The 24,939-nt window shown below is 40.7% G+C and overlaps 1 long non-coding RNA gene across 7 annotated transcripts in view; it reads left to right on the top strand.

Moving 5' to 3' along the window:
• LOC119974931 overlaps positions 1–24,939 on the top strand; it is a 46,389-nt gene that overhangs the window by 8,372 nt on the left and 13,078 nt on the right. For 2 of the 7 annotated variants that reach the window (XR_005462611.1, XR_005462612.1), the window contains exons 2-5: positions 2,888–2,991; positions 4,866–4,923; positions 11,456–11,664; positions 11,899–13,694. This is a non-coding gene — a long non-coding RNA (uncharacterized LOC119974931). Of the gene's footprint in view, positions 1–2,748; positions 2,835–2,887; positions 2,992–4,865; positions 4,924–11,455; positions 11,665–11,898; positions 13,695–22,596; positions 22,715–24,468; positions 24,530–24,939 lie in introns of those variants that run through there. The other 5 variants (XR_005462610.1, XR_005462615.1, XR_005462614.1 and 2 more) reach the window with 4 other exon arrangements.

Below are 24,939 nucleotides of genomic sequence, written 5' to 3'. Positions count from 1 at the left end.
TTTAGTAGCTTATCAATGGCTTTACACGGAGAGAGTGAGTGAGGGGAATGCGAGAGAGAGAGCGAGAGGGGGGGGGGGGGGGTATATTGGAGAGGAGAACGGAGTCCCCGAAGAGTCTGATCCCAATCCCAGCTCATCCATCTTCATTGTCTGAATGTGTGTGTGCGTGTTAGTGGCCACCGCGATAGGAAAACAGGCACTGGCGGAGTCACAGCTTTTATTCCATCTCTTCTACATCGGGGCGGGCGGGGGGAGAGATAGAGCTGTTTTTTCTCTCTCTCGCTGAGAACTGGTGCTGGGGGAGAGATATTTTATTTATATTTTACGGTTTTATGTTAGCGACGTGTCAGACAGACAGAATAAATTGCTAATGCATAAGCAAAACCCGACTGCTTTGGCTTGCTGCGTGTCAGCTGTGTGTGTGTGTGGAAGGAGTGGTGATATGGGATTTAGAACGGATGGGAGGCTCTGAGGGATTTAAGTTGGAAATTACTCTCTCCTGGACAAAATCAGTGACTGATGATGGGCTTTCTGACTGCATTTGAAAGTGCTGGTCCTAGGGCAAAAGAATGGGTTACTAAAAGAAAAGAGAGGGAACACTCGGTAAGAAAGGGCAGTTTGACAGAAGAATAGGCGCTGACAAAATAAATTCCCAATACCTCCTGGATTTCGCCTTGGCCTATGATGTGATTATGTTATCAAGAATTATCCTTTTTGCAAAACCCATCAGATTCATGCAAATTACAGTTCAAGACTACGGCCTTTATATACATATAGATATATGTAAAGACCTGACACTGTGTCCATACGTTCAAGAGGCAACACGGGACTGCAGTCCAACACAATGCTTGTTTAAGCACCTGTACTGTAGGGGTAGTCTACCGATCAACTATCAGCACAAAAGCAATGACAGCTATCGCAAGGAATTTATGCAGATCATACCATTAATACACCTTAACAAAAATACTCAGTTTGCAGGAAGGTTGGCCCCAAAACAATGCATTAACTCCAGCATAGGAATGAAATAAAATGGCGACTCCATAGAGTGGGCACCTTTCAGCCATGTGCCCACGCTGGTCAGATCAAGTTTAATGCTGTTCAACTTGATTAGTGCAAACTCATGTGCAACTCAACAACTGACACACACAGCGGCTCCCTCTCTCAGCTGAGCTGCTGCCGGGGAGCTTTCTCTGCAAGGAAACTTCAGACAGCGGCAATATTTCATGCTCCTGTTGTCATTTGTGTCCCAAATGTTACAGGCGCACAAATGGTTCTGCAACTGTTAAGGCTTCCATCTCATATTTCATACGTGTAAAATAAGGAGCTGTAGGGGTAATTTGAATTTACTGCACACCTGAATAACTGCATACAAATAGGCATGACATTTGCGGTGGTTGTCCTAAAAGACTGTATTAAACCTCTTGAAATTTAATCTGCAACCTCCTAAAATAGCGCATCTGCCTAGCGAATGTTTTTTTTGTGCTGTAGTAAAATGAATTCTGCCTATTTTCCAGGGTTGGCACGGACTAGGAAACACACCGCGTAAAGTAGCATTGAAGTATTATAGCATCACGATGTTGTCTAACTTCACATTTTGCCGGCTTAAACAAAATAACCAGGAATAAAACGACACTATTCATCTTAAATTAATTTGAAGAGGGACTTGATTTCTGCAGCCTTTCCTCTGCAACACAAGTGTGCAGAAGCCAGCGTGATTGTTTTTTTTTTAAAGGATACTTAATAGCATTGTTTCTATCTATGTCGGTCTTAAATATATGTGTCGTTTTGTCTCTTTAATTGCAAAAGTTATTTACAGCGATCATATTTGTGCAGTTAAAAGGACTTGCTGATTCTCACCGCCCAGCAATAAACTGCGTCGTGTGTGCGACTGGTTGTTTTGCAGACACCTCTTCAGTGCGGGTTGTAAACAAAAGGCTGTTGAGTGGATTGTGGGTGGGTCGTAGTTCTCACCTTGACTGGGGAGCCTGGTCTAAATGTTGGATGACGAGGTAACAGGAGAGAACTGCAGGGCCGATCTGTGGCCACTTGGCCAGAATTGAATGAGTGTCAAGTTGAGGGAAAGTGTTGAGGTGGAGCAAGTGACATTCCAAACTTCGTGGTGGCGATGTCAGGCGTCAGTTTAACCTTTATCTGGCCTTTGCCTCGAATCTGGCCTTGGTAACAATCGGTTAAAGGTGCACCGTCTTTGATGTGTTGGGCGATTTATAAGTAGTAGTGTTGACACACAGACTTTTTTTTAGGAAAGAGAGGGTCCTAATTTATTCACCTTCCTGGTCTCTTATTTACCAAACGAACAACTCCCAAGCGACATAAACAAATCAAAACGCCTTATGAAAGAATCTGCACGAGGAAGAATATTAATAGAATGTAAATAGGGAGGACCAGGAGAGAAGAAATGGAAATAAAACAAATAAACAGAATCGATGTACAGCTATAAAAATTGATAACAGAAACAGCGCAATATTCCCACAACCTAAAGTTCTGAAATCACTGAAAAGATAATTTCAAATAATAATTAACATCTAATTTTCAAGCTTGCCTTTATACGTTGGTAGAAATATCTTTATGCAGCATTTAATTATTGGGAGTAAAGTATGAATTTTGCAACATTTTCCACAACGGAGTCATCTTTACTTTGGATATCATTACAATGATTTAATTCTTTGAGCATGTTATTATTCAGCCATTAGCTCCCCGGCTGTGCTCTGCATCGCCAGTGACAACCCTTCAGGCTGACTCAAGTTGCTACAGCACCTCGCCCCGCAGTGGTAATGACACCTCGGTCACAGGCACGAATTCTAACACGAAGCCAGGTATCTGCTCCGAAATATCAGATTGTTAACTTTACATTTGCTTTTTTTTTTAGAGGCATGAACTCAAGCTATGACGATTCCGGACGTTAGGCGGTAACGGCATGACCGCATTGTCAAGCTTAGTTGGAATGCAAGTTGCTATTAAGTACAGTCAAAGGTGAATTGCCAATTCTGACGGAAAATGAGGGCTGAATAACGTAGTCCCACTCATAGGTCCTGTCCTGTGCCGAGAAGTGCTCCGTTATCTCACTCCCCCTGCCTTCATACAGCTCACGGAATTGCTGGTAACTGAGCCAGTGGAGTTAAAACCAAAGGTTTGACTTAATCACTCCATTCGCACCGACTGCTAGTCACCGAGTGTTCTTACTGAGCACTGTGCTGGCTTTTGAAACAGCCCAGAAACTAGGCCGAATTCCAATGCCCGCCTCAGGGTTAATCAGCGCCTTCGAAGGGTTTCTACTGCTCACAACACAAGGACTCGGGCGCTGCTTCGGGTACGTACCGTGGGGCAGCCCCACAGAGCCAGTGACAGAAGAGTTCAATCGCATCTCAGGATGATCTCTACAAACCTAAAAATACCCAATAGCTGCGAGGGTAAACAGCACCACAGGGGCACTCGGCAAATCACACAGTATCCCGAAAGCCAGAGGGACACTCGGTACAGGGAGACTGACGAGTCCATCATAAATGCTAATAATTTGTGGGGAACAGCCACTTTAGCTCTCTAGAATCTTCATTATGAACCTTGCATTTACTTTTGCAATAACATAACTTATGGCTAACATAAACGACCATGGCCCCATTCTTCTGCCGAATGAATTATTAAAATCTGTGTGTTTTTCTCCTTTTTAATTGTTCATGTTTTGTTTTTTGTTCACCTTTATACAATGCCACTGCCTCTTCGTTCAATTTTCACCCCACAACAGCTTCCCTGCCCTCCTCCACCCACCACCAAATCAACCTATCTTTCAGTAAAAAAAATACTTTCTGACGTCGACTTCCAAATACAATTCCTCACATAACATATCAAAAATACAGAACCAGATTACAAATGTACCTATTTAATTTCCTCCACAAAACTCCCTTCTACTTTTATAATGAGCAGAAGGAGGAGGTGGTGGCATAGTGGTAGTCATTGGACTAGTAAGCAAAAGACCGAGAGTAACACACTTGAGACCCGGGTTTGAATTAAAAGTCTAATGTTGACTATGAAACCATTGTTGTAAAACCCATCTGGTTCACTTACGTCCTTTAGAGAAGGAAATCTGCCATCCTTATCTGGTCTGGCCTACACATGACTCCAGACCCACAGTGATGTGATTGACTCTTAACTGCCCTCTGAAATGGCCTAGCAAGCCTCTCAGGTCAAGGGGCAATTAGGGATGGGCAGTGATTGCTGGCGCAGTCAGCAAGGTCCATGAATGAATTTAAAAAAGCACACCTCCCAAAAAAAACACTGCACATTTGGGACTCGGGGTACACCCCCGACCCATACTTTACAATCCTCACCTGGATAGCTGAATGCTTGGAACAAAGTAAAATGTCTGAAGGAAAGCAAGGTGTATATTGCAAGAGTCAGCTTCTGATCTTTAAGATTGTAATTCCCAGGATTTACCAACTGATGCTCTTTCCTAGTCTCTTTGGTCATTACTCAATGACCATTACTGTGGTCACTGGACTCAATATCCAATGGTCCATTGACTGGAAGTATTATTGCTTGGCTTGTTTTCTGGGGAGGAATAACAATTAATAAGAGAAGGGAGAAAAGAAGCAAAGAGAGGAAAAATGAAAATAAATGTACACAGAAGCACAAGTAAAGGAGGACTGATAGAAATGTGTGAAGGAGAAAGTGAAAGAACCTATTCTGTAGAACAAAAATGAATCTAAGAAAAACATGAGATCTTGTTGGTGCAGTTCAATCTTCATTGAAAAGGTGGGAGGCTGTTCCAAGAATCACTATTTTAAAACAACCCTAATCTGCCAATGTACAGAGGTCTGTCTCTAATGAATATACTCTGAACATTATTTCAGGAGAAGATTGGGAGGAGGCAGAAATATGAGAGCAGCTGACTGAAAATACACGCTTCTGGTGAGTAAAAAATATCAGGGGGTGGAAATTCTCCCCTTTTGTTTTTAATTTGAGAGCCTGGAACAATTGAGAAAGTCTTAGAGGGAGTAGAAAGTTGAAAGGATCAGGAGAGTTAAAGGACTGGGTACAAAAAATGGCAGGAAATAGAGAACAGCAAAGAAACTAGAGAGTAAAAGATATCGGAAATATTGAAATCAAACAGAATGGAATAAAAAGTGCCATCCCGAGAGAAAATTATCACTCTAAAGTAAAACACAGAAAGAGGGAAGCAGAGAGAAAGAAAAAATCCTTTTGAAACAATAGAGTAGAAGTAAGAGACACACACTTATTTTTATTTAAAAAAAATTTAGAGTACCCAATTCATTTTTTCCAATTAAGGGGCAATCCATCTAGCTTGCACATTTTTGGGCTGTGGGGGCGAAACCCACGCAAACACGGGGAGAATGTGCAAACTCCATGCAGACAGTGACCCAGAGCCGGGATCGAACCTGGGACCTCAGCGCTGTGAGGTTGCAGGGCTAACCCACTGCGCCACCGTGCTGCCAGAGCCACACACGTATAGAAAGATCAGAGAAACATTACAAAAACATCATGTCATGACATAATAAGGAAGTGAATAAAAATATTTAGAAACTGCAGAGAATGAGAAACGCAGACAGATGGCAAAGCGAGAAAATATTACAAAATTGTACATAGGCAGCGAAATAAGTACCTCTGGAGAAAGAGGAAGAAAACATTCCAGAAACTGTAGCGATAGAGAAGGAGGAACATATAGAAAACAAAAATAGAATACAGAATTCAAAGAGAAAATATGCATTTATGCTGTCTATCCTGTTTGGTTGAATAAAAAAATGAATAGGATTTTGTTCATTGGGGCAGGGATTGGGAGGGTAAAATAGAGATGGAGATATATTTTGTTCTCAGAATGGGGGCTGTAAACCTTCTGTGGTGGGGTGGGGGTGGGGGCAAGGAGAACACCAGTTGTAAAGTGGAAAGAGACCATAAGACATAGGAACAGAATTAGGCCACTCAGCCCATCGAGTCTGCTCCGCCATTCAATCATGGCTGATATTTTTCTCAGCCCCATTCTCCTGCCTTCTCCCCAAAACCCCTGATCCCCTTATTAATGAAGAACTTATCCATCTCTGTCTCAAAGACACTCAGCGATTTGGCCTCCACAGCCTATTGCGGCAAAGAGTTCCAAAGATTCATCACCCTCTGGCTGAAGAAATTCCTCCTCATCTCTGTTTTAAAGGATCGTCCCTTTCGTCTGAGGTTGTGCCCTCTGGTTCTAATTTTTCCTACTCGTGGAAACATCCTCTCCACGTCCACTCTATCCAGGCCTCGCAGTATCCTGCAAGGAAATAACTATTTTTCCATTCAAAGAGGTACCTCTCTGCTATGAGCAGGAGGGAAGGTTATTGCTGAACATACTGTTATGAAACAGCACATCATTTGACTTAGCACAAATAATGCTACAGGAGGTTCACAAAAACAACACTTGAAGGGCAGCACGGTGGCACAGTGGTTAGCATTGCTGCCTACGGTGCTGAGGACCCGGTTTCGAATCCCGGCCCTGGGTCACTGTCCGTGAGGAGTTTGCACATTCTCCCCGTGTCTGCGTGGGTTTCACCCCCACAACCCAAAAGATGTGCAGGGTAGGTGGATTGGCCGCGCTAAATTGCCCCTTAATTGGAAAAAATAATTGGGTACTCTAAATTTATTTTAAAAAACAACACCTGGATCAATATAATGCCTTCTCATCCCTTTCCAAACCGTGTTATCATACTTCACATCTAGTAAGTTGGTTTAAAGTGCCTCATGTTAGTAAGTGAGTAAGTATATGCAGATAGGTATAAATACCATAACATTGACATATTTGTGTGAATCCAAAGATGTTAATTACATTTCTCCCTATTGCATTAATGACTTAAAGAAACTAATTTTTGCTCAGATTTCCTTACGTTGCTTGATGTCAAATATTGTTTGATAATGCTCCTGTGAAATACCTTGGGATCTTACAGGCATAACATAACTGCAAGTGTTGTTGATCACTGATTCAACAAGTCAGAAGTCTCGAACTTAATAACATTAGAAGATTCACTAGTTACTAAGGTTAAGTCTTTTAATCTTTTCAAAATCCTTAAGCTTGTTCAAGTTTAAACAATTTTCGGAGAACATTCATGTTTTTTGATGGGAAGAAATTACAAGACAGAACATTACAAGCATGGAATGATGCCTGAAGTTGTGCTCCTGTTGCTTTGTATTTTATTTAAACCTTTTTCTTTTGCAATGTTTACAGTGATCTAATTATTTAGCAGTCAGTATAATGCATTGAATTTCATAGTGAACAAGTGTTGGACCTAGAGAGGGAATGTAGTAGTGGAAGAGTTATATGAGTTAATTTATGAAGCCTTTGCAGCTGACCTCCAAAGTAATGGCTGTATCTATATTTAGATGATGCTTATGTGTGTCCACTCTGTATTTGAAACAATTATACAATTCATGCTCTTTTCAACAGTGCAAAGAACAAGAACTTTTCTTGAAGGCTGCAGTACACTAGTGAATCTGTGAATGACATGTGTTTTGATATACATATTCAGCTAGAAAGATAACCCTGAGACACATTGAATATTTCACACATCAAAGGAGATGGGGTTGACATATTCACTGCTTATTTTCTATCTTTTGTGTTACATTTTAAAATTATTTTCTGGTTACCCTCTCTTTTATGCCACTCAAAATTTCAGCTGAGTAAGGAAGAACGTCAGGTACCCTGCTTTGATTCCTTGTCTGAAAGATGCCCTGTAAACGATAGTTAGAAGGTGCAAAACACAGGCTGGGATGAAGCATCCTTCAATTTTACTTTGTCATTGAAATCACTTTCTTCTATTTGGCACTTAGAGAACCATGGGCATAAATCCATATCTTATTGTTCCATGCTATAGTACAATGGCATATAATGAAATCAGCATCTTGACTACAACAATGTTAACATTGAAGCATAGGACTGCACAAGTTATCAGTGAGAATGATATCACTATCTTCTGTAATCCCATATTTTAGCGTAATTACAGATTTAAACAGTCCAAAGTCTGAATTCAAACTGTCCTAATTGCGCTGGTTCTGCCCATTGGAGCTGGTGTGTTTTTTTTAAAATATAAATCCCATATAATGTAAAAGAAACACATAGCCAAATAGACTATATGTATAGATTGAATGACGTGCATATTAGACGTTCTACATATCTTCATTCCCAATGTGTCTAAACATGCATCTTGTTATTGTGTGATTCAGAAAATCTTTGAAATGATTGGGAATTACTAGATTTTGGGATTACGTTTGGTTAATTATCTCTAAAGGCAAATATTCCATCTCTGTTTATATATGTCTATGACATCCATTATTTTTGTCTTCCCGTTTAATATTCTCAAGTGGAGCCTCTATTACTGTCACCCTCTCAGTGTGAAAGACATTTTGAACAGTCTTCATCAGAAACCAGAACTCTGCATTTTTCCTTGCAGATACATGGAGTCCCTTCTTCCCACTTTATTCTTTAGTCCACAACTTCATACAAAAATGACAGACAGCCTCCCCCATTAGCTCAGCTTGTCAGTGCATGTTTTACTTTGGAACCAAGTCACACAGGCCAGGAAGATTACAGTTTATAATCCTGGTCTCTGACGTAATAGCTGATCTCAGCCAGAACAGCAGAAAATTAAACTATTTTATCATTTTGTTCTACACTGCGCGCAGAAGAAATCTTTCCGCTGACCAGTATTTTGCTAGCCAATGACTTAAGTTGAGCCAAATCAACACCATACTGATTAAAATGATCTCCTTGCTAGATACAATAGCTAGTAGTGAGTCCAATCCCATCACTTTATATAATTTACTGGTTGTCATAAAATATCTCAACCGCCAATTCAAAGAACAACAGGAAAGTTATCCCCAAGTCCTGGCCAATATTTGTCCCTCAACGAATGTAACTAAAACAGCTAAAATGTTCATTAACGTATTGCTGTCTGTGGGAGCTTACTGTGAGTAAATTGGCTGGTGCATTTCCTGCATTACACCAGTGACCACATCTTAAAAGTACTTCATTGGCTGCAAAACATTTTGGGATATCCTCAAACCACGGTTATGTAAATGTACATTTTTTCTTTTTTTCTTTTTTTACTGTCATTCATTTACAGTGCATTGTGAATGTTGTCACATAGGCCAGTAATGAGGCATCCTCTTGTTGAATACAGCCATCCTTTTGCTGATAAACATTTAATTTAAAAGCATCTTATAAGCTGAAGGAAAAGTTTCGGGAGAGTAATGCCACATCACCCATGACTGATTTACATTTCCACCTGGTGGTCTTCCTCATCCGGTGCCAGGTGGAAACAAATCTGGTGATAAGATATGAAAACATTTCCATTTTCATCGGGGATAGCTGTACTTAACCGGAAGGTATTCGTTATGGGGTTTGTTGTGGTTAATTTTGATACTGTGGTTATGTTGGGCAATTTATACACCTAAATGAAGTATCACCATTTGCTCTCCATAATAAATTTTAAATGTAAACGCATATAATATTTGTTTTCGTCAGTGAAATGGTGGAGGTCAGGGGCTGCCATGAGCGTTGTATTGTGTTGCGTTATTGTGGAGTATTGTATTATAGCGAGTCCCACATATTTGCATATCTGTTAATTGCTTACTCAACCAATTATCATCATCTCTGAGATATGTTTCCTTCAATTACAAATGTGCATTAAAATTTTCATTTTTTTTACTGTTTAATTAAAGACTGTGCTTCCAAAAGCAGTTTTAGTTGCATATATCCATTTCACATGCTATTTCTTTAATTCCTGTTCGTCTGCTCTGTTATCAATTAAATATAGTTTGCTGTGAGACTTTGCTGCTGTGACACTGTCAACCAGAAAAGATATGGCTTGTTTAGGCAACACCGAGCACAATTGCCCTCTGCAGTTCCTGATGTGACCTGCATGCATAATTATTCAAAGACTATTTGCATATTCTATGTGGAGAAACAATAAAGCATTGCATTTATATAGTGCCTTTCATGTCCACCAGATATCTCAAAATTCTTTAGAGCCAATGAGGTGCATTTGAAATGTAGCCATCATTGCAATTTATGGACAGCACACCCCGACCAGCAGCAATGTGATACAAAAACAGAAAATACTGGACAATCTCAGCAGATCTGACAGCACCTTTGGAGAGAGAAGGGAGCTAACGTTTTGAGTCTAGATGGCTAATTTCTCAAAGCTAGAGAGAACTGGAAATAGGGTCAGATTTATACTGTTGTGGGGCGGGGTGTGTGTGTAGCGTGGAGCAATGAGGCTGGATAGAGTGCTAGCGATAGGAGGAGATTAACAAAGTGGTCATGGATAGAAAGGCAAAGGAAATTTAAATGGTGCAACCGAAGTCCTGTCGGAGAGAAGATCAGTTCTTCTTTAGGGTAGGCATTCCTGGAAGGGAAGTGGCAGTGAATTAATGTGATAATGACCAGATAATCTCTTTTATTTGTAACAAACAAATTCTCCAAAATAGCACCATGGGATCTTTTTCATCAACCTGAGAAAATAGAGACAACCTTTGTTTAATGTGTCATCCAAAAGGTTTAACCTGCAGCACGTACTCAGTCTGCATTAGAGTATCAGTCTTGAATTTTGTGCCCAAGTCTGACACTCAGACTTGAATCAAGAACCCCTTGATTCAGAGGCCAGAGTGCTGCCAACAGAGCCACAGCGGACACTGCTCTGGGGTGAAGTTCTGATTGTTAACTGCCTAGCATGCATAGAAACTTTGACTTCTAAGAAATAGTCTATTGGGAAATAGGTTTAGCATGACCTTTTCCCTGGGAAAAGATGGTGACTTGACACGGCTAGAAATCATTTTTTAAAATTTAAAATACACAATTAATTTTTTTCTAATTAAGGGGCAATTTAGTGTGGCCAATCCAGCTGTCCTGCATTTCTTTGTGTTGTGGGGGTGAGACCCACACAGACACAAGGAGAATGTGAAAACTGCACACAGACTGTGACCCAGGGCTGGGATCGAACCGGGTCCTTGGTGCTGTGAGGCAGCAGTGCTAACCACTGTGCTACCGGGCCGCCCAAATCGGCTAGAAATCATGATGTTAAACTTTTACATCAGTATTGAACTAGATTGATATGTTACTGAGAAAAAACATAGTTCAAAACTAGGTGCACACTGAACATAAATAATGTTCATGTTTGAATTGGATGTTGGCTGAATAGTTTAATTTCAATTCTTATGCATTTTAATTTATATGTTTGAGTATTTATGGCTGCACTACAGGCTGAAACTAAGGAAGGATTTGACTATTATGCATAGCCTCATTATTGATTAGAAATTCTTGTGTGAGCAAGAGCTCTCAGTTTACCCATTTTTCAACATCAGCCAAAAATTCCTCTCTGAGTTCTGGGATAATAACAAAGATTTTGTAGTTGAAGTTGCTCAGAGGCCAATTTAAATATATCTTGTGTTAAATTCCCAGCCTTGCATTGCCCACCAAACATTAGGCAATGCCTGTCCAAAACTGGAATCAGAACAGCAGAAGAAATGGCAAGTTGCAGATGATGAAGTGAAACAAATTTGTAAAAAACTGATACATTGAGGAAACTGAGACAAAGACTGAGTGGAAATGAGAGCAGGAAAACACTATTTGGATGGGAAACTGCTGTACTTATCACAAGCATCATGTAGGTAATGTGATACATTTATATCAAATCATCAGTTACGTATCTTGATATCAATTGTTTTTACATTGCAAGACAGATCTGAAGAGTAGTATTACATAATTCCATATATTAACATTTAAATATGAACAATTGTGTATACTGGATCAATTTATAACTAACAGGAATGTTGAAATATTCTGATCCTGCTGCTATTTGACCTACTATTATCATGGGGTAATTGCATCTTAATTATCCACAGGACAAAACCATTCGAAAGGAAAAGCTGAGCATCAGATACATTTAAAGATTGTGATGCATCAAAATGGCGTTCATAAGTGACAGAAGAATTTGGTTTCTACTAGTGTAACTATCCTTGCCACAGCAACTGCAACAGTAAGCAGTTAGACACCATCCTAGTGACAAGTGCATAATTTACTCTGCCAGATTTATTTTCAGATGTTCCCGGAATCGAATTTAGATCTTTAATGATGGTGGTCATATTTTATGAAGTGTGTGAGTGAAGATAGGCTTCAAGATAAGAATACTTGTGTCAAATGCTAACCCTCATGTGGTAGTTATTTAGTAATACGAGGCCGAAATCAATGTAGGATGTGCAATATACAAGTTGTAAGCTGAAAAATTAATTGTGATTATTTCTTTCTTTTGTGCCCTATTCTCATGTTGATATGATGGCACGATACCTTGGAAAAAGTAGAAATGAAAAACTGTGATTATTCATTTTCCATTCTAGCACAGAATTACTTCCACAAACAGTCACTTCTTAATACCTAGAGTGCAAAATAGTAAATATTTTCAAGATGCCACACACATCACCAAGTTTTTAAGATTTTCTATTAAATTCAATTTTCTATGTATTTTTCAAAGTTTTCCCATGTATAACATTGCCTATACTTCAAAAGTATTCCATATCTTAAGGTTTTGAAAGGCAACGTATAATGTCCCCTTTGTCAGGGCGACGTGTAGCGCAGTGGTTAGCACTGGGACTGCGGCGCTGAGGACCCGTGTTCGAATCCCGGCCCTGGGTCACTGTCTGTGTGGAGTTTGCACATTCTCCCCATGTCTGCGTGGGTTTAACCCCCACAACCCAAAGATGTGCAGGTTAGGTGGATTGGCCATGCTAAATTGCCCCTTAATTGGAGAAGAAAATAATTGGGTACTCTAGATTTAAAAAGAAAAGCAATGTCCCCTTTGAGGCATGAATGATTTGTTTCTCACAGTTTTTTTAAAAAAGTGTTCGAGATAAAGGGCTGGATTTACAATTGCTGGTTAGGTTGGGAATGGGCATGGGTCCGATTAAATTATGTTCCTGGAAGGCGTTGGGGCCTGGAAATGATCTGGGCATCTGTTTGCCAACCGCAATTTGAAGATCCAGCCCAACAAGTAGCTCAGCACCATTATGGTGGCCGTGTTCCCATAAAATCTTGGCGTTTGTTCTAATACATTCAAACACTCATAAATTCTATTGAGTTAATGGGAGCTTGCGAGTCGAAACTCACAGGAATCAAAGATTATGCACCACTCAACCACATTTAACAAAAAGACAAATTTCTACCCATAATTGTTTCAATAAATGGGCAAGAAGCATAATCACTGAATGTAAGCAGAATGTACAATTTCATCTTGGATTTGTATGTAAAGCAATATGTAATTTCATAAATTGGTCAAAGTGGTGGTGTTTACAGGTCAGATAGATTCAACCTTCATGATGTTCATGCAATTGACTTACCCACTTAATTAGGCTATCCCAATCCGACTGCTGTAAAATGCAGTGGGGTGAACTGTGCTGTTATTTGTACACTGTAATTTGCTAATTACAGGTCTATTCTGCATTATATTCAACTTAAGTTACCTGTGAGTTTTGGTGCCAAAGATCTTATTAGTAATGTTGTGACTGATATACATACAAGAAATGTATGATTGATGGTAATGAACAATAATACTTGCTTCATTTAAGTTCCATTTATCCAACAGTGCTTAATATTTATGCGAAATACACAAATGTAATGCAACAAATGGTTTAATTTAATTAAACTGAATATATTTTATCACTTTAGTTGTTTTCACAGAATTTTTCTTTTGTTGTAAATGTTAACTTAATAACATTAATAGTACAAAAATGCAAAGGGATTTTTTTTTTTGGTCCACAGAATCAACTAAATTAATCTATTTATTATATGGCATATGTATGTGTTAAGTTATCCCCAAAATATAATCTTGGGAAATAAGATTTATAGAAAAATAAAATGTGAATCACAAATTAATATTAATAATCTGTTAGCAATCCTGATATATACCAGCTTGTTTATTTGCAGCAGTTTTGCCAATCTGCAGTATCAGAAATTGTTCCCTGCGATTGCAGCTGGAATATCCAGGTCCATTGTAATAGATTTTATTTCTGCTACAGTTCCAGAAATGAATGCCTTCTATGAAAATGCTGCACTGACAGCAATTTGCATTAATTAAAGGGTTTCAACTGCCTCTTCCCTCTACAAACATATACAATAAGTCAAATTGCATGTGAATACAGCAGGCAGCACTATGTTTATTTTAGGTTCAACAGTATCTCATTTACACGTGTTAATTAGAGCTAATTGGGACTAATTAAATGAACAGGAACCCCTCTGGGGATGTTCATACCTATAATTTTGGTAAATAGTCTTAATTAACATATGCAAGTTAGGGCTAATTAGCATTGATTAAGGGATTTTAGCTAAATTTTAAAGCGTTGCTCTTCAAATACTTTAAGCAGCACAAAACGTGGAATAAACATTAAGCATTAAACAGAAAAATGCTTTTGTTCCATTTAACATCAAGCTTATTTACACTGTTTCAATTAAATTATTACTTAACATCACTTGCTTCTGTGCCAGTAATTACAAAGCCCTCACTTGGAGAAATGAAATTTATCCTTGTATTCCAGAGAATAATAGAATAATTTTAAATTTGATTTGTACAATGGGTTAACCTAAAGAGGTCAACTTTTAACTTACAATCTTGCTTAATGAAACTGTCAAAACGATCTTTTCTCTCTCCAGCATTTTTTTCAATTCAATTTCTTAGTGATGAAACCCCCCCACCAAATCAACAAACAAAATAGCAAAGTAATTCCACAGAGTACAATCCTAGTTAAACATAGAATTACACTCAAAATACTACCATTATATCTGGGTGTGGATGTCAGACAACAGTTTTTCATTCTATCAATAGAAAACATCAAGGCTGGGGTATTTACTCTGTATAAAATATAAGCTACCGGTATGTAGAAACTGGGGGGAAAATGACAATTTTTTCAGCAATTACTGAAAATTTCAGCTTTTCCTCACAATCTGAGGGTATTGTGAGAGTGGGGAAAAGAAAAGAATGCTTGTAAAAGACTTGCTAATAATTTTGACGGACTTGCTAAAGGCTGTTTTTCTCTGTGGGATGTATTAAGGACAATTGTGTTGTTCAGTTCCATTCAGAGTGGATAGTTAGTTCAAGAGATGTAAATTTTGGCACAGGATTGCTACAGTGAATTGTAAAGAGAAATATTTATTTCCAGATTCTATGCTGACTATTTTATAACTCAAGCAAGGCAGCAGGGGGTGGGCTACGGTCCATACAGCTTGGAAAACACAGGCACACGATAAACTAGATCAACTATACCACATCAGAGTATTCCATAAGCATGATGGAGTTCATTACATTAGGCTGTTTCTCCTCCTTCTTCTAAGGCAGTCTCTCAGGATCAATGATGACTTGCTTGCAGCCTGGCTCTATGGATTCTGAGACGGCCAAAAAGTTCAATACACAATCAGCATACTGTGCGTAGTTAGCATTGCTGCCTCACAGCTCCAGGGACCAGGGTTCAATTCCAACCTTGGGTGACTGTGTGGAGTTTGTACGTTCTCCCCATGTCTGCGTGGGTTTCCTCTAGGTGCCATAGTTTCCTCCCACAGTCCAAAGGTGTGCACATTAGGTGGATTGGCCATGCTAAATTGCCCCTGAGTGTCCAAAGATGTGCAAGGTTAGGTGGGGTTACGGGGATAGGGTGGGGCAGGGGGCCAACATAGGGTGCTCTTTTGGAGGGTTGGCGCAGACTTGATAAACTGAATACAATCCTTCTGCATTGTAAGGATTCTACATGGGGCAGGTGGTGGTTGAAAGGTTGGGTAGGTGAGTCTGAGCACTGTGTGCTCCCTCCGACACCTTGAACTTCCCACTACACATTGCCGACTAAGTCTTTTGACGTGTTTGGTGCCTTCTTGACTGAACCTCCTCCATTTTGGTCGGTCAGAAGCTAGGGGCTCCCTAGAGGATGGTGGGTATTTTTGACCTCTTCAGTGATGTTTTGAGGACAACCTCAAGCATTTCTGCTGTCATCCTGGGAGTCTTCTGCTGTGACCGAGTTCCGAGAAGAGCAATTATTTCAGGGAGTCTGATGTCATATGAACATGTCCCTGTCCAGTGGAGCTGGTTTTAAGTGATTAGCGTCTTGATGGTGGACAGACTGGCATCGGAGAGGACATTGTTGTTGGACTGCCCATTCTTCCCACTGGATTTGGAGGATTTTTAATTTCTCTCGTGCTTTGAGGTGCATGCTATAGGTTGTCTAAGTCTCCGAAACATTTAGGACCAGGGGGATCACTGCTGTCATGATATTGGTGAGGCTGTGACTGAGATGTGGAGGCACAGACAACTATTGGCATCTGTGGCAATTTGAGTAGTGGCTGTCTTCACCTTTATGCCACAGGAATGTTTCAGCGGGGATTTATGTGCTGTTCATTTCTACATTATATTCCCTCTTCCACACTGTCATTTCCATGCACTTTGACCATTCATTTCACCATTCTGGTATTAGCACCAGACAATATACAGCCAAATGATTAACATGTTGGTTTCCATTGGCTGATTCTTCTCCCATCAAATGCTTTTACCTTTGATTGGGTGCATTTTCAAGGATGGTAATGCAAGTCATTTTCCTGCTGTCCTTCCCCGAGGAACTAATTTTTTCTCTGACATTAGCAGGACTGACAATTGCTAACTGCGTGAGAAACTCCAACATATATTGAAGAAACTGAGTTTTGTCATCTTTTAGTGCATATAACCCTGGAGTGTGCATGGTCAGGACATGGACTGTTTGTATGAATGTTCCTCAGGAGCTCAAAGTTTTTTCTTGGTGAATTTCCCACTCCTTTAAAAAAAAATAATTTAGAATAGCCAATTATTTATTTTCCAATTAAGGGGCAATTTAGTGTGGTCAAGCTACCTGCCCTGCACATCTTTGGGTTGTGGGGGCAAAACCCACACAGACACAGGGAGAATGTGCAATCTCCACACAGACAGTGGCCCGAGGCTAGGATTGAACCTGGGTCCTCAGTGCCATGAAGCAGCAGTGGTAACTGAGCCACCGTGCCACCCTCTCAAACTGCATGTTCAATCACTCACTTGAGAGGAGTTTCCAAGAGGTGGGATGGATCCTTAGACGCTAAGTTGTGGGCATTCCTTTCTCAAGTTCCTTTTCTGGACTTGTCCAACAGTGTTATAGGTTGAGGCAACCCCAGAACGTCTGAGTTCTGAGGCTACCAGAGAGAATCAGGCAACCTGCCAGGGTGGTGTCCTACAGTTGCTCACCCAACATCATGCCTACATTTTCCATCCTTTCATTATCACTGAACTTTGTTTCATCCTCTACTTCTTCAGCCGTTGTCTAACTGTTATCAGATACATATGTATGAGCTGATACTTGGTGAAATTTTAGGTTCCAATAGTCAGTGATGTGGTGACTACTCCTACTGACTGCAGGAGATAATTTGATTTGTGAGGAGTAACTCACTTCCTGAAGCTCCAAAACCTGTCCACCATCTGCATGTTTTCCTCTTTATTGTTTCATGGCCTATGGGTATTGCTGGCAAGGGTAACATTTGTTGCTCATCTCCTTAATTGGCCTCAAAACATCCTAGGCCATTAGCAATTAAGAAATGTGGAGCAATGTGTACCATCTTTAGGATGCACTGCAGCAACTGCCCCGCCTCGTCAATTTAATTTAGCTAAAACCGATCCACGGTATGCTCAGTACAGTAAAAGTCAAGCGATTTGAGCGAGCTCTGCTTTTTTATAGCATTTATGATCTAGGTTTGGATTCCTTCAACAATATTTTCCAAATCCATGAATTCCATCACTTAGAAGGGCAGCCGATGCATGGGAACACCACCACTTGCAAGTTCCCCTCCAAGTCACACACTATCCTAATGGAAAGCAATATTATTATTGCTTCAGAAAAGGGCAGCCCGGTGGCCTAGTGGTTAGCACAGCTGCCTCACGGCGCTGAGGTCCCAGGTTCGATCCCGGCTCTGGGTTACTGTCCGTGTGAAGTTTGCACATTCTCCCCGTGTCTGTGTGGGTTTCGCCCCCACAACCCAAAAATGTACAGAGTAGGTGGATTGGCCACACTAAATTGCCCCTTAATTGGAAAAAATAATTGGGTAATCTAAATTTGTTTTTAAATTGTTGCTTCAAAATTCTGGAACTCCTTCCCTGACTACACTGTGAATGTACCTTCACCTCATGGACTGCAGTGGTTCAAGAAAATGTCTCATTGCTTCTCAAGGAGAATATGAAAAGATACTCATACCCCATTAACAAATAATAAATAATATAAATACATGAAGTGGTTTAGCACACTGGGCTAAATTGCTGGCTTTTAAAGCAGACCAAGGCAGGCCAGCAGCACGGTTCAATTCCCCTACCAGCCTCCCCGAACAGGTGCCGGAATGTGGCGACTAGGGGCTTTTCACAGTAACTTCATTGAAGCCTACTCGTGACAATAAGCAATTTTCATTTCATTTTTCAAATACAGTTGTATCAAATATTGAAAGCTGGAATGTAAAGAAAGACTTGCATTTATAAAATGCTTTTCACGACCACCGGCTGTCTCAAAGTATTTGACAACCAATGAAGTACACTTCATTGAAGTGTAGTCACTATTGTAATATAGTGAAGTACTCGTGCGCCATCGGTTTTTATGGATACATTGATGTAGAAGGCATCATAGAATATATAATCAATACTGCAGTTTTTTTGTCTGGGCTTCTCTCCAACCTTCATTAGCAACACAATCTAGTGTCTCATTTCTATTAAAGCCAGAAGTGTGTTGTCAGAACCAGTTAAGACTTTTCCTCTGATCCTTTACTACCTGCTCCAATCCTGGTATTCTCATAAAATATTGGAAGAGAATGGATTAAGGTGAGGCGAGGTGGCAACTTTCAATTCATTCATATTTCTCTGTCAATAAAAAAGTTAATTTTACTTTTGTATGTGGTCATCATTTCCATATAGTAATGCTGTGGGCATACATTTTTTTCTCGTGCTGTGAATCGTTTTAATTGCCAGCTTCACATTGTTTGTGACCTGCGGTTAACCAGGCATCAGAAGCACTGGGAGGTCTTTTACCCACACATCTACACGTTACAACATTGGGCACAAACCTGGAAATTTGGTTTCCGTTTGATCACAGGCACAAACCCAACAATGGCAACTACTGGCATGACCAAAATGATGGGCAAGAGGACTGTGCAAAATTGGTCTTTTTGTGTCACCTGGAGATGACCTGCATGCAAGGGATACTACTGTATTAAACCCCAAGAGGTAACATGCTAATGGAAGAGCAGGAATGTTGGCTGATAGGGACCCAATGTCCATGATAAGTGCAGGAGGAGGATGGATTTGTGTGTGTGTGTGTGTGTGTGTGTGGGGAGGGGGGGGGGGGGCGGCACAGCGGGCATGGAGAGGTGAGGTTTGCTGACCTGATGGCCGGCAGAAGCACACAGCTTCAATGTGGAGCCAGGAGAAGCACTCCTCTCCTTCTGGCTCAACATTCAGTTACATGAACATTTTTGAAGGGCCATTGGTTTGGCTGCTTTAATCCTGAAGAAACTAACCACAGTATCCATGCTGCACTCTATCAGCACAGACACCCATACTGTGAATTGTGGTTTGCAAATTAAATGGCCATGCATAATGGAAAAGCTTGCTTATCCTCTGTGCACCTTATGCTTGACTGCACAAAAAGTTTGGCATTTCTAAGGATTAACTGACTATTTAGATCAGGTGAAGTGTTAAAGCAGCTTTATTTCAGGTGTGTTGCTACTGCCAGTTTTCTGGCATTATTGCAATCAAGCTCATATTTATGAATTTGATAGACAACAGCTGCCAAATGTCACTTTATTTTAGGATACCAGAGGAGAGTAGCAAGCAGCAAAAATATGCCATTCAAATTAAACAATCTTGAGATGAACTGAAAGCATTGTTAGCTTCAATAGTAACATTTTAAATTTCAAACCAATTATGGCAAATGCATTAAAATATGTTAAAGTATACTATTTTTACACATTTCAATCGTAAAATAATTTGCCAGTTAATATTGTGCCCTAGACAAAACTAACTAAACATACAAAGCAAGTATTTAGTGCATATCTAAGGCTTACTTTTAGAATTTCTTAATAGAAGATACATTAATTATCGTATTTGGGAGTAGATGAGTTCAATTCTTCTGTTATTATTGTCCCATGTGTGCCAATTCAAAGGGTTCATAGATTTCTCCAATGTCTGCAATATTTGACTTCATTTGTTGTCTGTTGATACTTAATCTACATATGCCTTCGAGGCATTTGGTCGAATTTTTTCTTCACGTCTCCAGTAGCGTCACTGGCACTGGTGGGGTTTCCAATAGGAACTGCCCCATCTAGTGCATTATGAGGAGAGGCGGATTAACTGAAGAACATCAGACATTCTTTGTGCCCACCCATTGGCACCCTACACAGATTATCTACAATCACGCGTAAAAATATCTCACTTTAGCAGACCAGTTAGTGCTTGCTGAGGCTCTTGGTTCCAATGAAAGCTGATCTGACACACCTGATGAAACCACTAAGATATGGGAATATGTGACTAACTTTTAATGTTGGACTTTTCTTCAGAAGCATCCACCTAATGCATTTTATGCTTATATAACAGCAAAAATTGGAAGAAGAATGTTTAATTAATGGACTGTGAGCCAATCCATTAGGAAATAATAAGGTCTCGCAAAGCCAGTGAGTGGAATAATCAGGTTAAGTTTCCCCCGCCACATATTTTTAAAAGTTATTGCCCTCCCTACACAGGTGGTGAGATTCCTCCCCTCTCCACCCCCCACCAATCTCTGTACCCCACCTTGTTACCCAGCTGAGAAAACGGACAGATCGTCTGCTTAAACTCAGTTGCTAATGCATTTCTTGAGACAGTTGCTAAGTAGGTGAGGGCTGGGGGGACTAGTGGGGGGTGGCCAGCGGGTGGCGAGGGGGTGTCCAGGGGGGCACTATTTGGCAGGTTGGGCACGTGCACGGCCGGCTTCATGTTGTAAGGTGTGACCGCTGCAGGTCGTTGCCATCCGCATGCGCGGCCACGGACCCGGCGATTCTATGGCCATTTTGTCGTGGAGGTCAGGCGTTTTACGTGGCATGGCTGCTATCCTCTAGGATTGGTGCTGGGGCGCTGCGGATTTTTTTGACGTAAAACGCCTCAGATCCTCCGGACATAGTCTGAAAATTGGAGAATCCAGCCCATGCTTTCTGATTTACCCCCCACAGTAGCACTGTTGAGGTCAGGAACTCATTGACGCAAATCAATTGCAACACAGATGCTGAAATTCACTGGACATTTCCCTCTTTTGCTCTACAAAATCTCTTTGTGGAACAGGACTTGAATACAATGTGTGAAACAGTGAGACATAAACCATGTTAACCTATTGGCCATCACACATACATTGCATTTTTGTGCAATTACACTGCCATTCTCGTGAAAGGCGAGAGTACAAGGTAATTTAAAAGTGGAAACTTAAGGAAGAAACATATGAGGTTGCTGGTACAAAAATAAGTGTTCTCAGTACCCGTTGGTGCTGAGTCTTAGTATTGGATATTCTCTCAACATGCCACTGAACACATGGGGCTGAATGTTAAGCTCCTGGGGTCGGGTTACCAAACCGGGGGGGGGGGGGGGGGGTGCAAAATTGGGCGCACTTCCATGGGGGCCGTTCCTGGTGTCTGTCCATCACCCTCACCCCCGTTACATTCTTACAGCGAACTTCTTGCAACTATCCCACCCACGGGCCAGTCGAAGACTTTGAAGTGGCCATTAGTTTGGTGGAGGCCACACCGATTGAGAAGGCCCGCATCTTTCACTGCTTGGACCGGTGGGAGAGGGGGGAGGTACCTTATTTCCAACCCCTCCTGGGACTATTGGTGCTTTCCTCTGCACCATCTATCACCTCCTGCCTCAACCTGTGCGCCAGGCCCCCAATTCCCCTCACCAGCAAGCCCCCACTCCTCTCACCCCGGGGCCTGGCAGCCACCAATGACAATCGCTGTTGGACGCAGGGTGCAGTTCCAGCAGTGGCCACCACTCTTACTGGCGCGGCTGGCACCAGAGAGCTGGTCAACCCTTTAGATTGGCCGACAGGTCCCTGGGATGGCTCTTTCTGCCCATATTCAGGTAGATGTCTCGCCTCAAGCCACTTGACGGTCTGCTGTTAAATGGCTGCGGGGCAAACTGGGGTTGGGCTTACCCCTGATATTTACATGGGGGTGCGGGTGGGGGAGGGAGGGGAAGGGGGCGAGCCTGGGGGACAAGAATGCAAACTTGCCTTAAAATCCTGGCTAAGGGAACAGTGTGGGACTGTCCCCCTGTGAACGGAAAAATGGCATTGAGGTCTTAATTGTTGAGACGTTTCACTCCATTTACTTCAGTATCTTGTTGGAGACAGGTTCGAATGCAGAAGCGACAGTGTATCCAAAGTCTAAACAGGATATATTTTATTAATTCTCAGTTGAGCCACTGGACGCAGTGTTCTTCGAGGGAATATTTGAGCAATTTTTTTAACATTAAAAAAACTATCTCTTGTCATTTTACCTACTGGCACCAGCAGATACAGTCACCCGCAGTCCTTGCCAATTCTCGCAACTGGAAGACAGAAGAGCGAGATGAGCAAGTAGAAAACAAAAGAAGAAGAAAAAACAAATGAGGATAAATAATACTCGCATGTAAGTTTTTTTTTCTTTTTTTTTGGTAATTGTTCTTGCTTTCAACAGAAATAATCATGCTGTTTGACAGAATCCCACAAGCCAATCACTGTATAAGGAGCTTGGGGAGAAGGAGACACTATAAACAATGAATGAAATCAGTCAGCTTGAAAGTAACTGCTTTATCACAGAGTGCCAGACCAGCCTATTAAGTGAACCAGATGATTAAACAAGGCTTCTGGATTAATAAGGTATAGCATACCCAGCAAATAACAAAATGTATGCTAAAAATGGTGTCAGACTGTCAAAGATGCTGGATTATAGAAGGTCAAAACAGCACGAGTGTAGTAGGTATCAAGTGTGGTGTAGGATGTCTGTTAGGCACAGCAGTACAACCTGACCATTTCAGCGGTTTATCTACCTTTTCCTTATCGGTGCCAAACATTGGACAGTCCTTCATAGCACTTCTCCCGACCGACTGGGCTCGGATTGCAGGTCACTCTGGTCCTTAGCACGACCTGAACACCATTTGTAAACAAAGAGTGACGGCTTTATTTGTAATTATGCCGTCTTTAAAGGGACAAGATGGGCTTAATGAGTTAATAAAGTGGCTGCCTGTCAAAACACTTGATTTGCATATTAGAACTCAGAACACTCAGACATGCAGATGATTCGGCAGAGTTTCAGCTCATGAATATTCCTAACTTGTCATGGGGTAAAGCATGCTTGCCATAGCAACCGTTCTGCAGGTAGCATTGGTCCAGCTGCCCCTGGGGTCCCAGAAGGCTTGTAAGAAGTGAAGACTTGTGAGAGCAAGCATTTTGTCTCGGTACACTTGACAAAACAAAGACAACTCACTCTTTGGTTTCATGCCACATTTTTTATTCATAAACAAGCTGTTGGCTGTAAAGACATGATAAAGCACAGACTGGGGTGAGGCGTGCAAAGATTAAACGTAAAGCCTCATCTGCTAAAAATCCAATCTATTATTCAGTATATTTTCCATTTTTTTTCTAATGTAGCTAAACTAGGCAGAGCTTGACACACGATCTGTTGGAGTTGGAAGCTGATTGATGCAAAAAAAAGCTATTAGCATAAAAATAAATGAATGAAGGATAAGACAGAACAGTCTGACTGAAGTTGTCACTTCTATTTTGCTCAGATAAGATTCTGTACTCGTGTCAGTGTAATATGTATTCAGAAGAATGTTTCAGTAAATATTGTACTTGCAGCGACACAAAAATAAATTGGGAAGTAAAGCTGCCTTGTTGAGAATTTATGTTAGCTCCCAGCTCCTAGGACTGGCTTTGCTCTCGAGTTGTACTTTCTTCACTTGGCTGAGAGGACATCATCCGTAGCAGTGCCAATATTTTACCCTGGAAGAGAGATGGCATACATCCAGCTCCCCATGCCATCTCCCATTCTCCCGCTGTCTGTTTTGGCTAAGTACAGGTTTCTGGCTTTGTGATTCAATCAATGCAAATCCAAATGTGTACAAGGAGAGCATAATTTTAATCTGTATTGACTGTTCAGCTCCTCGTCTGCCAATTTACATCATGGGTTAGCTTCAGCCAAATAGGCAATGATCCCTTTCAGTTAAGTTCTCTCACATTAATCTATATATCATTAGGATTTTTTTTTTTAAAAAAGCAAGCCACTGTAGATCTATATTATATATTAAAGAAGCAATATTCATTTTTGCTATAATTGAATTGAATGAATGTAACTGTCTCCACATATTTAACCCACATAACATTACACACTTTCCATTCCAGTTTAGCCACATAAACTGGATCAGATTACATTTAGCAAGATTGGAACAACACCAGAAAAGTTGTAAGTATCAAGCACTGAAAATAAACATTAAGAAATTATATTCAAAATGTCTCGGGGAACTTCATTAAATTAATGGGGATGTATTTATTTTAGCAACCAAAAAGAAAATGCTGGAAAATCTCAGCAGGTCTGGCAGCATCTGTAGGGAGAGAAAAGAGCTAACGTTCCGAGTCTAGATGACCCTTTGTCAAAGCCAAACCGCTTTGACAAAGGGTCATCTGGACTTGAAATGTTAGCTCTTTTCTTTCGCTACAGATGCTGCCAGACCTGCTGAGATTTTCCAGCATTTTCTTTTTGGTTTCAGATTCCAGCATTTGCTTTTATCCAGTTATTTATTTTAACTATTTCTTTAACATTTTGCATATTTGAGCATGAAAATTTACGTGGCATATATCTATTAACTCTTTTGT

The sequence above is a fragment of the Scyliorhinus canicula genome, chromosome 12, assembly GCF_902713615.1.
Source record: "Scyliorhinus canicula chromosome 12, sScyCan1.1, whole genome shotgun sequence".
NCBI classification, from domain to species: domain Eukaryota; kingdom Metazoa; phylum Chordata; class Chondrichthyes; order Carcharhiniformes; family Scyliorhinidae; genus Scyliorhinus; species Scyliorhinus canicula.
Note: the sequence above shows the minus strand (reverse complement) of the source record. Positions and strands in the feature narration are given on the sequence as shown.